This window comes from Sciurus vulgaris, assembly GCF_902686455.1.
Source record: "Sciurus vulgaris genome assembly, chromosome: 17".
Taxonomy (NCBI): domain Eukaryota; kingdom Metazoa; phylum Chordata; class Mammalia; order Rodentia; family Sciuridae; genus Sciurus; species Sciurus vulgaris.
The window spans coordinates 40,137,299-40,151,690 of record NC_136478.1 but is presented as its reverse complement, the minus strand read 5'-3'; positions in this window follow the sequence as shown (position 1 = coordinate 40,151,690).

Below are 14,392 nucleotides of genomic sequence, written 5' to 3'. Positions count from 1 at the left end.
CAGGGGCACTGAACCATTGGGCCACATTCCCAGCCCTTTTAAAAAGATATTTTATTAAAGAAAGGGTCTCACTGAGTTACTTAGTATCTCACTAAGTTGCTGAGGCTGGCTTTGAATTTGCAATCCTCCTGCCTCAGCCTCCAGAGTGGCTGGGATTACCGGTGTGCGCTGCCACAGCTGGCTAGGAATATGCATTTTTAACAAGCTCCCCAGTTGCTTCCACTGTGCTTCTCAACTTTTTGCTGCTGGTTTTAATAATCTAAAAGGCATTTATGAACAGGGAAGCCCAGGCTACACCCTGTCTAAACCAATGAAATCATTGTCTCTAGGGACAGGACCTACCATCTCTATTTTTTCTTAAATTCTAAGGTGATTCCAACATAGTTAAAAGCACTATATTAACCTGTGACCTTTGTTTCTACACTGGTGTTTTAGTTATAGTGGCGTCATTTTGTATTTCCCTGGAGGTCCCTTGCGGAGACATTGGGACTGGCCTCTCTCGTGGAGGACCCACTGTTGGTTTCCATGGGTCTTGACCAACGGACTAAGAAGCCTGAACCACACCTAGGGCTGTGGGGGTCCTGGTAGGTGTTTTGGAGGAAGGGCTAGGAGCTGGACTGAGCTGACACTCAGTGAGCTGAGTGACCTCTAGCTCACTGGGCTAGAGGTGAGGGACAGGCTGGGGGCGGGAAGGAGGCAGTGGTGAGGCCAACAGGGCCAGGGTGTTGATACAGGTAGGAGACCCTGAGGTCTGAATGAGGAGGGACAGAGGTGTGGCCAGGACAGTGAATGACACTGGAGGTCAAACCCACTGCTCCTAGATCTACCTGCAAATAATGTGTCAGAGTGGCAGGACAATGAGAATGACACAAAGACAGGGGCCTGTGTGGTGAGTTTGATCATCTATACCGTTGTCACCTCTTGTCCCCTCCTCTTCTTGCCTTCAGACTAGCCCTTCTCTGCCTTTGACCCCAGGGCCTCAATGCTTTGGGCTCCTCTTCGGTTCTCTTCCTAACTGAGCTTGCACATGTCGGTACTTGAGCCTGTCAGTCTGGAGCCTCCATGCAGATATTCCAAGGTCACACTCTTGGACTCTTCAGAAGGCTGAACCCTGATAAGCTGGAGAGCCAATGCCCTGTGTGAAAGGCACAGCCACTGTGGGTGGGTGAGACCACCTGGCAAGGATGTCAGACTCATCAGACAGCAACAGCTAAACCTAAAACCCTAGGTGTCGTGAGAAATCTGATTTTTAAATTTCCTCTCGCGCTTTCAGCCTTGTTTCTTTAAAGCAGGAGGCACACACGACGGTGCTCCAGGGCAGGATGCAGCTCTTGTGTATGCAGTTTGCCACCTGTGCTCCAGGGGGAGCCTGAGAGGATTTCACCAAGCCCCAGCCCTCAGGTCCTGGCATGATTCCTGCAGACTCCAGGAATGGTGTAGCCCAGCCTGGACCCTGGCTTCTCCTTTTGCGCCAGAGGAGCTGCTGCCTCACTGCTTCAAGTGGCTGGGAGGCAAGGCGGCAATTGATGTAACTCGCCTGGGATGCCCCCTCCATCCCAGCTAAGCCCACCACTCCTTGAAGCACCGCACTGACCTCTCTCCCTGCCCACCCCCCCTGTCATTGTCCTTCCCTACACAGCCCAGACCCCAAAGGAGCAATGCTTGCCTTCTCTAAGCAGTTAGGTGAGGCTGCTACCTTCTGACCTCTCTCTAGGGGCACATGGGTGATTCATCCACATGACAGAATGGCAACACTATTCCCCAGCCACCCTGGACCTCTCTCTCAGGTGACTCTACCTATCATATCTTCAAGGCACCCTGACCCTGTACGTGCTGGCTGGGAAGCGATCTCCTCCGTAGGCACCCAACCCACCCGTCCTGTGTGGCTAAGATTCGGAGTAGTATTAGGAAGCCCGTGTGACTCTACGTTCAAACCATGTTGTCAACTGTAGCCCTGTTACCTCTGTCCTAATGCCTTGCCCATAGCCTTTTAATGAGCCTGGATGCCCCCTGCCCAGGGCTGAGCATGGGCCACCAACAGCTCCCAGGTGTACCCTCCCTGAGAACGGCCTTTTCAGAAGCTGTCTTGCCCAGCACACTGTGAAGTTGTGTACTCCTTTCTCCAAAGGGTTCACAGTCTATGACGGATATGAAAATAAAAAAGCTCAGCCCCATCATCTCAACACAAAGCAACTCCGGGACTGTACATCCTCCCAGAACTTCCCAGGAACTCAAGCTGAAACCAGATCTAAATTATAAGCAGATCTTTGCCTGGCCGTTCCCCCTGCCCTAACCTGCACCCCCTCACTGTACTCCTGCAATAACCCATGAGCTCCAGAATCCCCACCTCAAGCCCTACTTCTGGAAAATTCAAACTAACCCAATGAAAGAAGTTCAAGATTCCAACTTTCTCTGACTTCTGGATTTCCTGGTTCAGAATTTGAACTCAAACTCTCATAAAAATGAACTATTCTTATCAGCTGGTTAACTTGTGATTGCTCACGAGTGACCTCATGAAGAGCGAGCTGAATCTTTCCTCCTGGCTGAACTTGGCCTTGTCTGGGCTGATAGACTGTGAGTAGTCACCACCAGAAACAGAATGCTCAAGCAGGATGAGGGACAGGCAATGAAGCCCTGTTCAGGTATCTGATCTTAGAACCTCCATACTCCGGCATTGGGCTTTGAGGGGAAGGTTTCAGGGGATGGTTTAAGGGGAAAGATCAGGAAATCCCACCTGACCCAGCAGAAAGGAAGCATCTGGAGCTTGTTATACAGGAATCGGCACAAAATGGACATCTTTCCAGGCCGAGGTTTTAGGGGAATTCCTAGATGGGGGATGTTTACAACAATGGTGTCCCCAGGTGTATCACCATGTCTTCCCCCAGGAGGTCTCCTGTCCACCTAAGTCAGACTCTCACACTGTGGGTTTTAACCAGAGACATTTCTTGCCTTATGGATGAGAATGGTGGTTGTCTAACCTGTGTCTTTAATTACATCGAACCAGTCCTCTCCTGCATCCCTATCCAGCCTCATCTGTGAAATCATTTCCACACAGGCTTCAAGGGCTGGCAAAGACAGTTTTACTCTCTACAGTTGACTTAATAACCCTATTTCATTTTGTGGTCACATGTAGAAGTCAAAGAGGCTCTGCACGACACATAACACTTGACCACTCCACTAGGAAAATGTCAGACAAAGAGGAAGTACCCACAGCAGATGTGGGTCATTTCTTAAAAATACACCTTTGCCTTTTCACTGAGAAGAGGCAGATCACCTTGGCAAAGGACATTCCAGAATCTCTCCTGGAGAATGGACTGCTTTTTTTATGGGCATGTTTCTTTGGCTATTTCGATTTGCATATTTGAAAACAACTGAAAAAGCAATTAATTCAAATCTAAATAACTTCCATGCTCAGAATTATGTTTATGGTCTTCCAGCAGACAAATTTATGGGGACGTCTGGGGACCAGGCCTCTGACACAGAATAAGCATCAATCTCTCCTAGAGACTGGTCTCGGCTTTATTTCTAAAACTTGTGTGGAATGAGGGAGTGGATCTAGAGTGTTTAAGACCTAATGATAATCACACACTTTAACACATTTAAATCATGATGTTGCAGGAGATAGCACCCTTGGCTTTTCTTCCAGTTCTGAGCAGGGCAGTTCCCAGAGGATGATCTTCTTTCAGAAGAAAGAAGACACTGAGTTGGTTACAATCCCAGGGAGGATACTGCTCTGGGAATTTTTTTTTTTTTTTTCCTTCCTCTCGTTCTTTCTTTCAATAGAATGTACATAGAAGGGGCTGATGTTAATTCAAAAATTGAGAAATACCTGAAGAAAATATCTATTAATTGACAATATCTTTCTCCTCATCCCTTAGAAAAGAAGAAAAACAAGGAAAGTCTAAAAGAAAAAAGTGGTAAAATACTTTTAGAAGAGAGGGGAAGAAAGAAAGGGAGAAAAAAAGAGCAAGTGAGTGAGCTTGAGGCATATAATCTTCAAGCCCAAAAGGAAAATAAAATCGTCAAGGCCAAAAGAAAATAAGGCAGAAGTTTGATGGGTGAGCAATGGCCATGCTGGAGAAGGGGAGTGGTTTTGATGTCAGAACCCCCGGAATGATTTCTTTTCAGAAAGAAGAAAAATGCAAAGGAATCACTTTTTTTTTTTCCTAAATCAATTTTTTTTTTTTTTTTTTGAATTTGTGATAATCTTCCTGGGCAGACTTAAACCTCCAGAAAAGAGGTAGTTTTGTCTGCAAGAAATGATGAACGAGCTTCTCTGAACCCAAATTCCACTGCAGTTGCCCATCTACCAGTCACCAGGGCTGGGCTGCATCCCAGCATCTCACAGTAGCTTGTAGGATGGCACATTAACCCAGAGAATGTCCCTAGTGACCATATGGGTGCACTATACACAGAGTACATTTGGGCAGGGGTAACTCTCATTACCAAATCTCTAGTTGCTATTGTTGTTGTATGGAAATATTTAACTGTACAGTCAGCATGGAATCACTCCTGAAAAGGAGAAATAAATGCTATATGAACTTCATTCCTCAGAAGAAAGCATGTAAAGTGCTGGATTTGTGACTTTTCTTTGTCGTTCCAATAGCTATTTTCATGTCATGTATATAACTGGCAGAGAGTACCAACTATATACAAAAATTATTCAGGAGATGCATGGAAAATAATTGATTCTCTCCTTAAAATTCTTTTGTTTCCTATTATAAAATCCTAGAGCTGAGATAATTGAACTCTTCGACCTGGGAAACTCTCATTCTCTCTGGCTCTCATTTTCAGATGCACGTAAGCGAGGGAAACTAGGGCAGCAATTGCCAGATGGAGATGTAGAGGAGCTTAGTACTTTCTCACACACACTTAGTTGAAGATGCATCCAGGGGCATAGAGCTCCCACAGTCTGTGCCTGTTCCCTTTACTCAAATGGAACAACTATCCATCTTTCTATTTGCAATTTTGTTTGTGATTAGATATACTAAGTATAATTTCTATGCAATAAAATTCACTAATTCCAGATGCACAGGTTGATAATTTTTGACAACTGTATATACTTTGCACTACTACCATGATACAGAAAGATGCCATCACTATAAACAGTGTCCTCAGGCTCCTTTGCAGTAAATTCTCTTGCCCTGCCATCACCTCCGAAAATTTCTTCCTCTAGTTATATTTTCTTCTGGAATTTTTTTTTTTTAATCAACAGAGTTATATCATATGAAGTTTTGTATGTCTAGCTTATATCATTTAGCAATACTTTTGAAATACATTCATATGTTGGGGTAGTAAATTCCATTTTTATTGATGAATAGTATTCCCTTGTATGGCTATATGACAATTTGTGTTTTTCTATTCCTCAGACACTTGGGTTGTTTCCAATTTAGAGGTATTATGAACAAACTACTATGGACATACATGAAAAAGCCTTTGTGTTGATATATCTCTCATTTTCTTAGGTAAGTATGTAGAAGAGGAATTTTTCAGTTGTTTGGCAATTAGAATTATGTGTTTAGCTTGGTTAAAAAAAAAAAAAAAACTACCAAACTGTTCCCCAAAAGGGCTATGACATTTTTCATTGTCAACAGCAATGTACTAGGGAACTATGCACTCCAGGAATGCCACATACTGGTTAACGCTTGGTACTTTCATACTTTTAATTTTAGCCATGAATTTAGTGGTATTTTTCATAGTTTAAAATATCTACCTAATGATTAGTGAGGTTGGCATGTATTTTAATTTGTTTGCCATTTGTATATCTCCTATAAATATCCTTTAGGACCAGACAGAGAGGTCCTTCCTAAGACTATAGCTGGAAGAGGTCAGAGAGAAGCCCCAGTGACACTCACCCCTTACCTGGGTGCACCTGAACAAGCATCAGGCACCCACCACCAGAGAAGACACAAAGGTGTGGAGAGCCATCCTTTCTGTGGTGCATATAAGAAAAGTTAACTTAAAATCTGCAAGTGGATCAGTAATTCTGAGAAGTAAACTTTGGGTTTCTGAGCCCTTACCCAAGCACAAAATAATTACAACCTCTTGTTAATAGAAGTCGAAGGCTGTGGTGCGCTGAAGGTAACCATGGCAACAATAAAACCAACTTTTGACCAAATTGACTCAAACCATACTAATAGCCAAATAAGAGAAATGCCAATATCCAGGAATAAAGGCTGTTTATCTCAACACCTATTGGTCTGTACACATGTCAGCATTCAATCAAAAATTACCAGATACATCAAAAAGCAACACACACACACACACACACACACACACACACACACACACACACACATCCAATGAAACAAAAATCTAAAATAAAAACACAAGTTTTGGTTTAAATGCCACAGATGTTGGAACCATCAGACAACAACCGTGTTTAAAGTGTAAGAGATCTAGTGGAAAAGATATATACATGTATGATCAGATGGAGGAAGTTTATCAGTCAGAGTAAATTTATAAGAAAAAATCAAGTGGGTATATAGATTTTAAAAAACAAACATTATATTAGAGATAAGCTCAATAGAAGACTCAGCAAAGCCAAGAAAAGAAATAGTATACTCTAAGATTGTTCAATAGAATTACTCTAATTGAAACATAAAGAGAAAGAAAAGGATAAAAAAATAAAACAGAACAAAGCATCCAAGAGCTAGAGGACAATATCAAACTGTCAAATATGTATCCAGATGGGAGCCCAGATGAAGAAGAGAGAATGAAACAGAAAAAACAATTTAGGAAATGAAAGTAAAGTTAAAAAATTAGCCACCTGCGGTGACGCACGCCCATAATCCCAGCGGCTCGGGAGGCTGAGGCAGGAGGATCTCCAGTTCAAAGCCAGCCTCAGCAAAAGCGAGGTGCTAAGCAACTCAGTGAGATCCTGTCTCTAAATAAAATATAAAATAGGGTTAGGGATGTGACTTAGTGGTTAAGTGCCCCTGAGTTCATTCCCTGGTACCCCTCCAAAATAAAGTTAAAAAATTAGTGATAAACATCAAAGCAAGGATCCAGTGACTCAGAATATAAACTCTAAAACACAAGAACAAAATGGGCCACCTAGATATATGACTGTGAAACTGCAAAAAGCCAATGAAGAAAAGGAAAATCTGAAGGCAGCAAGAGAAATGGGTTTTTTACACAGAAAAGCAAAGAGAGTCTAATATAGCAGCACTCTTTTCAGTAAATACAGAAGCCAGAAGACAATGGAATATTTAAGGTACTGAAAAAAAAATGCTATTAAACCCTGATTCTATATCCAGCTAAAGCATCTTCCAAAAGTAAATGTGAAACAAACTTTCCATACAAATATGATAATTCACTGTTAACTAACAGGAACTGCAACCAAAAAAATTTTAAACTTTTTGAAACAGAAAGAATATATCTTGCAGAAGCTTGCACATAAAGAATGAAGGTTTCTAGGAACAGTAAGAATGAAGTAAATATACAAATGGAATTTTTATTATTTTTAATCACTCTAAAATCTGAGGCAAAACTAGTAACAAGGTATGCTGGGATTCCTATAAAAAGGAAAATATATGGCAATAACAACTCCAAGAAAGGGACATAGAAATTGTGAGGAAATTACTGTAAGTTTCTTACCCTCCACTGTGCCTGGAACAGTATAAGGTTATTTGAAAGTGAGAAACCAAGATAAATATTGAAACCTTAAGGCAACCACTAAAAAAATTTATGAGGAAATATAACTAATATATCAATAGGGAAGATAAAATGGACCATAAAAATAGTCCATTTAAAAGTAGACAGAATGAGGAGAAAAGAAAAAAATGACAGATGAAAAAAAGAGAATCCAGCTGACAAAATGATACATTTAAATCCAACCATATCCATAGATGCATTAAATGTAATTGGCCTAAACATGCTAACTAAAAGGCCAAAGAGATCAGATTAGATAAAAAGCAAACTGCCTATATGTTACCATCACAAAACTACTTTAAATAGAAAGGAATTGGCAGATTAAAAATGAAAGAATGAAAACAGGATTTTTATGTCCAGGTTAATCTTCAGGAAACTACAGTGGTCATGCTATAATAATATCAGAAAAAGTGGATTTCAAACAGGGAGTACTTTTGGAAATAAAGAAAGATGCTATAAAATAACAAGGGAGTAAATCCATTAAGAAGATAAACAGTTTCTAGATATATATGCATGTAAGAGTACAGGTAAAAATAGAGAACCAAAAATTTAAAAATAGAAATACACCTGTATGATAAGTTGAAAGGGGCTTTCAGTGGGGAAAAAGGATAGTATTTTCAAAAACAACAGTCTTTTCAGCAGAAGGTAATAGAACAACTAGGATGTTCAGATGGGGGAAAAAACAAAACACTCAACTCTGTCCTCACACCACTTATTCAAAATAGGTCATAGATCTAAATATAAGACCTAAAATCAAAAACTTCTAGAAGCAAATATATGAGAAAAACTTTGGGTCTTCAAATGAAGCACAGATTTATTAGCTCTGATACTAAAAACATGAAACACGAAAGAAAAGTCACAAGATCTAATAAAAAAATCATAAGATTTAATGGAAATTATATTATTTGGCTCTTTGAAAGACATGGTTAAGAATGTGAAAAAGAAAGTCACACCTCAAGAGAAAACATTGACAAAATAATGTATCCTGGCTACATAAAGAACCAAAGAAGAGATACGATTAGAAAGTAATCACACAATAAGGCAAAAGCCTTATTAGTTACTAGGAAAATGCAATTTAATACCACTATGAGGGTTGGGGATACAGCACAGTGGTAGAGCCCTTGATTTAATTCCCAGTATTTAGGGGGAGAGCCACAATAAGGAGGTGGAAGTATAGTTCCGTGGGAAAATGCATGCTTAGCACGTGTGAGGCCCTGAGTGCAGCCTCCAGTACCACCAATAATAATAATGAAACCACAGTGAGATAATACTACTTGCTCATTAGAATACTACTTCCCCAGAATCAAAAAGTCTGAAAATATTATGTTGGTAAGGATGTGGGAAAACTGTTACCATCAATCATTCATTTCAAGTGGAAGTGAAAAAAAGTGGATGTAAAAAAGTTTGCTATTTCTTGTAATATTAAGTGAATACCTACCAACCAAACCTGCCATTCTTCTACGCATTTTATAAGAAAAATAAAAGCACATGTCCACAGTAAGTCCTACAAATAGATAGATGTTTATAGCACTTTAGTCGTAATATCCCCCAAACTGGAAACAACCAAAATGTTCATCAACTGGTAAAAAAATGAACAAATTGCATTTTGTCCACACAATGGACCACTACTTAGTAATAAAAAGGGATGAATTACTGATAAATGCAACATTACAGGTAAATTTCAAAAGCATTATGCTAAGTGAGTGAAGTCAGACATCAAAGACTCTGCTGTGATTTTCCTTATATAATAATTTATGTAAACAAAACTATAGGTACAACGATTGATTAGTGGTTGCCAGGAATTAGGAGATGGAAGGAGAATATTGATTCCAAGAGCAGAAGAAATTTGGGGGTTAATAAAATGTTCTGTATCATGATTCTGAGTGTTTACACAACTGTATTTGTGGTCCCAGGCTTAACAATTTTTTGACTTAGCAATGGTGCAAAAGCCCATGCTCATTCAGTAAAAAACTGACTTTGATTTTGAATTTTGATTTTTTTTCCCTTGACTGGTAATTTGTACTACTACAACACTCTCTTAGGATGATTGACAGTGGCGCAGTGAGCCAAAGCTCCCAGTCAGCTATGAGATCATGAAGAGAAACTGCCAATACTTTAACAGGGTACCATGCTGCTAAACTGTGGTAGTTTAGGTGTACTAATGTGCTCTGGACTTTATATTTCCGACTTATGATGGGTTTATTGGGATGTAACCCCAACATGAGTCTAGGAGCAACTGCAATTGTAAAAAAAAGTGATTTCTATTGAATGTAAGTAATATCTCAATAAAAAACAATAGGAAAAATACATGAATAAAAATGATTCCAGTTTCAATAGAAATTTAAATAATAAGACGGTTATTGCTCTTGTTTAGATAAGTGTCCTCTGAGGCCCATGTGTGGAAGGCTTGGTCCCCAGCCTGTGCTAACAGTGGAGGTGATGGAGACTTTGACAGGTGGGCTACAGGGAGGATACTGGAGGTGTGCCCTTAAAGGGGATTGTGGGTCTCTTGGTTTACTCCATTTTGGTAGAGTCCTCAAATAATTTCCTAAACAAAAAGTGTATTTGAAGTAAATTTTCAGAGTCTATCTCATGTTAAATATCTTTTTTCTTCCCTCACACTTGACACAGTTTGTGTGGATATAGGATTCCAGTTTGGAAATTATTTTCCAACTACTCCCATAACTTTGAAGATATGTTCCATTTTACTTTTTTGTATTTTTTGTTAGCATACAGGATAGAGAATTAGATGCATGATGTGAGTCTCATGCTTGTTCTTTGGTAGATGACATTATATTTTCTTCTTATAAATTTTTGAGATTTCATTATCCTGAATAATATGATATGTTGAGATGTGGGAATATTTTCACTTATTATATGGAGTACTTCAAACTGAAGATTCAGCTCTGGGAAATTTATTATATTTTAAATTTTATTCCTATTTTCATAGTTCCCCCTTTCTGGAATTTTTAAGAATTAGAAGATGTATCTTCAGACTGGAACAACTAAGATTTTCTTTTTCTCCCCTTTGTGAAACAGATTTAGAGTTAAATTAACTTTTCTGCACATATTCGTAAAGCAAACATAAATGGATTCACATTCCTACCACCACAACATGTACACAGGATAGTTCCTTTTTTAATTTATTTTTTTTAAATTTAATTTTATTTGTTATTTTTAGATATACATGACAGCAAAATGTATTTCAGGAAAGTTCTAGCATGCACTAAATCTCCCATTTAGCTGTCTCTTTGTAATCATATCTGTCCCTAGTCCTATTCCCTAGTAACCACCAATATCCTCTCAATCACTATAGTTTTAAATTTTTGAGAATGTCATATAAATGGAATTGCAGAGTATGCAATCTTTTGAGATGACTTCTTTCATTCAGTTTTTACATGCATTAGTAATTTCTTCTTTTTCATTGTTGAATATTATTTAACTGTATGGATGTACCATAGTTTTTTTTTTTTTAATTCATTTACAAGTTGAATAGCATGTAGTTTATTTCCAGTTTTTGGTGATTATGAATAGAATTGCTATAAACATCTGTTTGCACGTTTTCAAATAAAAGTTTTTATTTCCCTGTGGCACTCTCTAGGAGTGAGGAGATTGCCAGGTCTTATTTTAAGTGTATGTCTAAATAGATGATAAATTGCTGAACAATTTTCCAGAGTGGCTGTATCATTTTGGATATTTAGCAACAATTTATAAGAGTTCTAGTTGTTTCCCATTTTCACCAGTGCTTGATCTTGTCAGCATTTTTTAATTTTAGCTCTTCTAATAGTTGTGAAGTATTACATGACTGTGGTTATTTCCCTTGTGATCAATGAGGTTGAATATCTTATTGTGTGCTTAATTGCTGCTCATATATTCTCTTAAATAAAGTGCCTTTCAAGAATTTTGTCTATTTAAAAACCTGAGCTATTTCTTCTCATGGTATCAAGTTTGGAGAGTTATTTATACTTCTTGGATACAAATTCTTTACCAACCAGGCAATTTTTAAATATTTTCTTCCATTTTTTAGCTTATGGTTTTGTTCTCTTAGTAGTGTCTTCCTCGGAGTTAAAGTTTTAATTTTGATGATATGAGAGTTACCAACTTTTAAAAGGAATTTTGCTTAAGATGTCAAGTATTTGCTGTTAGTGAAATAAACATACAATAATGGAACATGTATAAAATGTGATTAAAAAAAAAAAAAGATGTCATTTCTAAAAACTGTTAGCTTTGCCCCAGGTCATGAGGACTTTCTCTTATGTTATCTGAATAATTTTCAGATGAACAGTATCTGATGAGAACACTTCTTTCACTCCTTCCCAGTGAAATGATTGGTTGGTTGACTATAGATATCTGTGTTCAACACTAATTTCTTAAAAGGCCTCTAGATATTGTTCCACTAAATTCCTGCCTGCAGGTTTGTTGATGAAGCATTATTTGGAAGGCTGTAGCCAATGGCGTGAGAGGGATTCATATAGTGGAACCAGTTCCCTTCTCCTTCCCCTTCCTAATCCAGGCTCCTGACCCCTCCCAAGCCATAGGTCTGCTAGGAACCTTAGAAACTGGCTTCAAGATATAAACCTTTGGAATTAGATGGCTCTAACAAGGGAGCACAGATGCTGGAAAAGTCACCAAGTAGCAGTGACACGGGTATAGAAACATAATGTGTCCTGGGAGAGTAGGTCCATGGATATTTTTAAAGTGCAAAGAGTAAACTGGTAAGTCTACTGAGAACTTCCTGATTCTAAGGTGGGGGTGTGTAAAAACTTCCAAAAGCAAGGGTTGTCTCCAGGTGCCTCAGTTGTAGGTGATACTTCCCTTTACTTTCCAGGATCTCAGTACTAAAGGTTATTTTTGTCTTTTACCATCCACACAATTTCTGCTATTTAGATTATTACAACCGCCATAGCTAAGTCAACTGTATCGCTGTGGTTTGGATAGGGTTGATCCTTCAAAAGTTCATGTGCTAGAGATTCAGTCCCCAGTGCATTGAGAGGTGATGAAATCTTCGAGGGGTGGGGCCAAATGACCAGTGATTAGGTCACTGAGAGAATTAATGCCCATCTTCTGGGGGTGGTTTTGTATAGGGTATTGTAATGTGGATTCTGCTTTCTGGGAACATTCTTGTTTCCTCTCTTGTAAACACTCCCATCAGTGACAACATCTGCCTCATATAATATAATAGAGCATGAGGTCCTTGCCCTACCATGTTCCCTGATCTTGGATTTTTCAACATTCAAAACTGTGAGACAAAGTAAACCTCTTTTCCTTACGAAGTACCCAGTCTCAGTTTTTTATAACAACACAAAATGGACACATATATATGAACTGATAATCAAAATGTCCAATTTAATATTTAAGCCAGAAACCTTAATAAGGAGGAACATGCAGAACAATTAGTATGCAAGTCCAGTAAAAGCAACAGTTGGAGAACACTGCTGAATACCTGGATACAAAAATTAGCATGTGATTTAAGGAAAATAACTTTTAGTATATAATACTCTGGGGACTCAAACTTATTTCTGAACTAAAAAAGTTAGCAAATAAATTAAATGAAGAATTATGACTATTATAATTGAATCAGGGTTTCTAAAGATCAAAAGCAAGAGTTATTTGAAAGAACAGAGAAAACAGGTAAAAAAAAAGAGATTATAGATTTGATGGAAAAGATAAGAGGCTTAATAGATAATCCATGAGACTGAACATGTGAATTACAGAAAATAGGGGAAAAGATGCAGCAGATACACAAGAAGCAAACATTTAACACAAAATAGACCAACTACATTGATTTCCTGAACTGAGGAAAGAATGCAGACTTGAAGTGTTTAATCAAATTTTTTAGTATAAAATGATGAGAAAGCACATATACACAATAAACATGTCTAGACTCATTTGAGAAGATCCATAAATTTTACAGAAAAAAATAAAAATTTATACAAGCTTCCAAGTAGAGAGCACAAGTTAGTGACATCTGACTTTTCATTTGCAATAGTGGAAGCTGGAAGACAGTGGAATTATGTCTACAGATAAGTGGGAAAAAAGGTCTATCACCTCAAAGTTCCATGCCAGAAGAGAGAAAATAAATCTAACTGTGTGAAAGAGTTGTACTCAAGAATTTAGAAAGCATATCACCTACATATCCCATTTGAGTAAAATGCTTGAAAAAAGACTCTAATTGAAAAAAGATGGGGATGATGTACCAAAAAACATATACATATGTTTAATTATGTTTATGAAGACACACATCAAATAATGAAAATTCTATTTAAGCAATCTATTTCAATAAATGCTTCAAGTGAGAGTAATAGAGAAGAGGAAAGAGAAAGCATGTCAAATATTATGTAAGAAACAAGAAGAAGGCATGGCAATTATTCTACATCTCTCATATTATTAAGGATTTCTGAAGTATTGGACAAGGAGGGCATAATGGTGGAAGAAGCCGTGCATCTTGTTGGGGAAATAATTGATAACTCACTATCAAATAATGGTAGAGTACTATGTGTATGAATAAGGGAACAAGGGAAGGAAATGGCCATGGATGTAAAGGAAGGTGCAATAAAACTTCTTAATAGTATTGACAAAACTGAAATGAATAGCAACATGATCAAACCAGCAAAATAAGAAGAGACAAATAGCAAAAGAAGCAAAGTGCATGAAGTTAGGTAGAGGGACCAAAGCTCAGGAATCAGGGCCTATTTGCCATGTCCATGGATTGAATTTCAGTGATTGCTGGAGTGGCTGA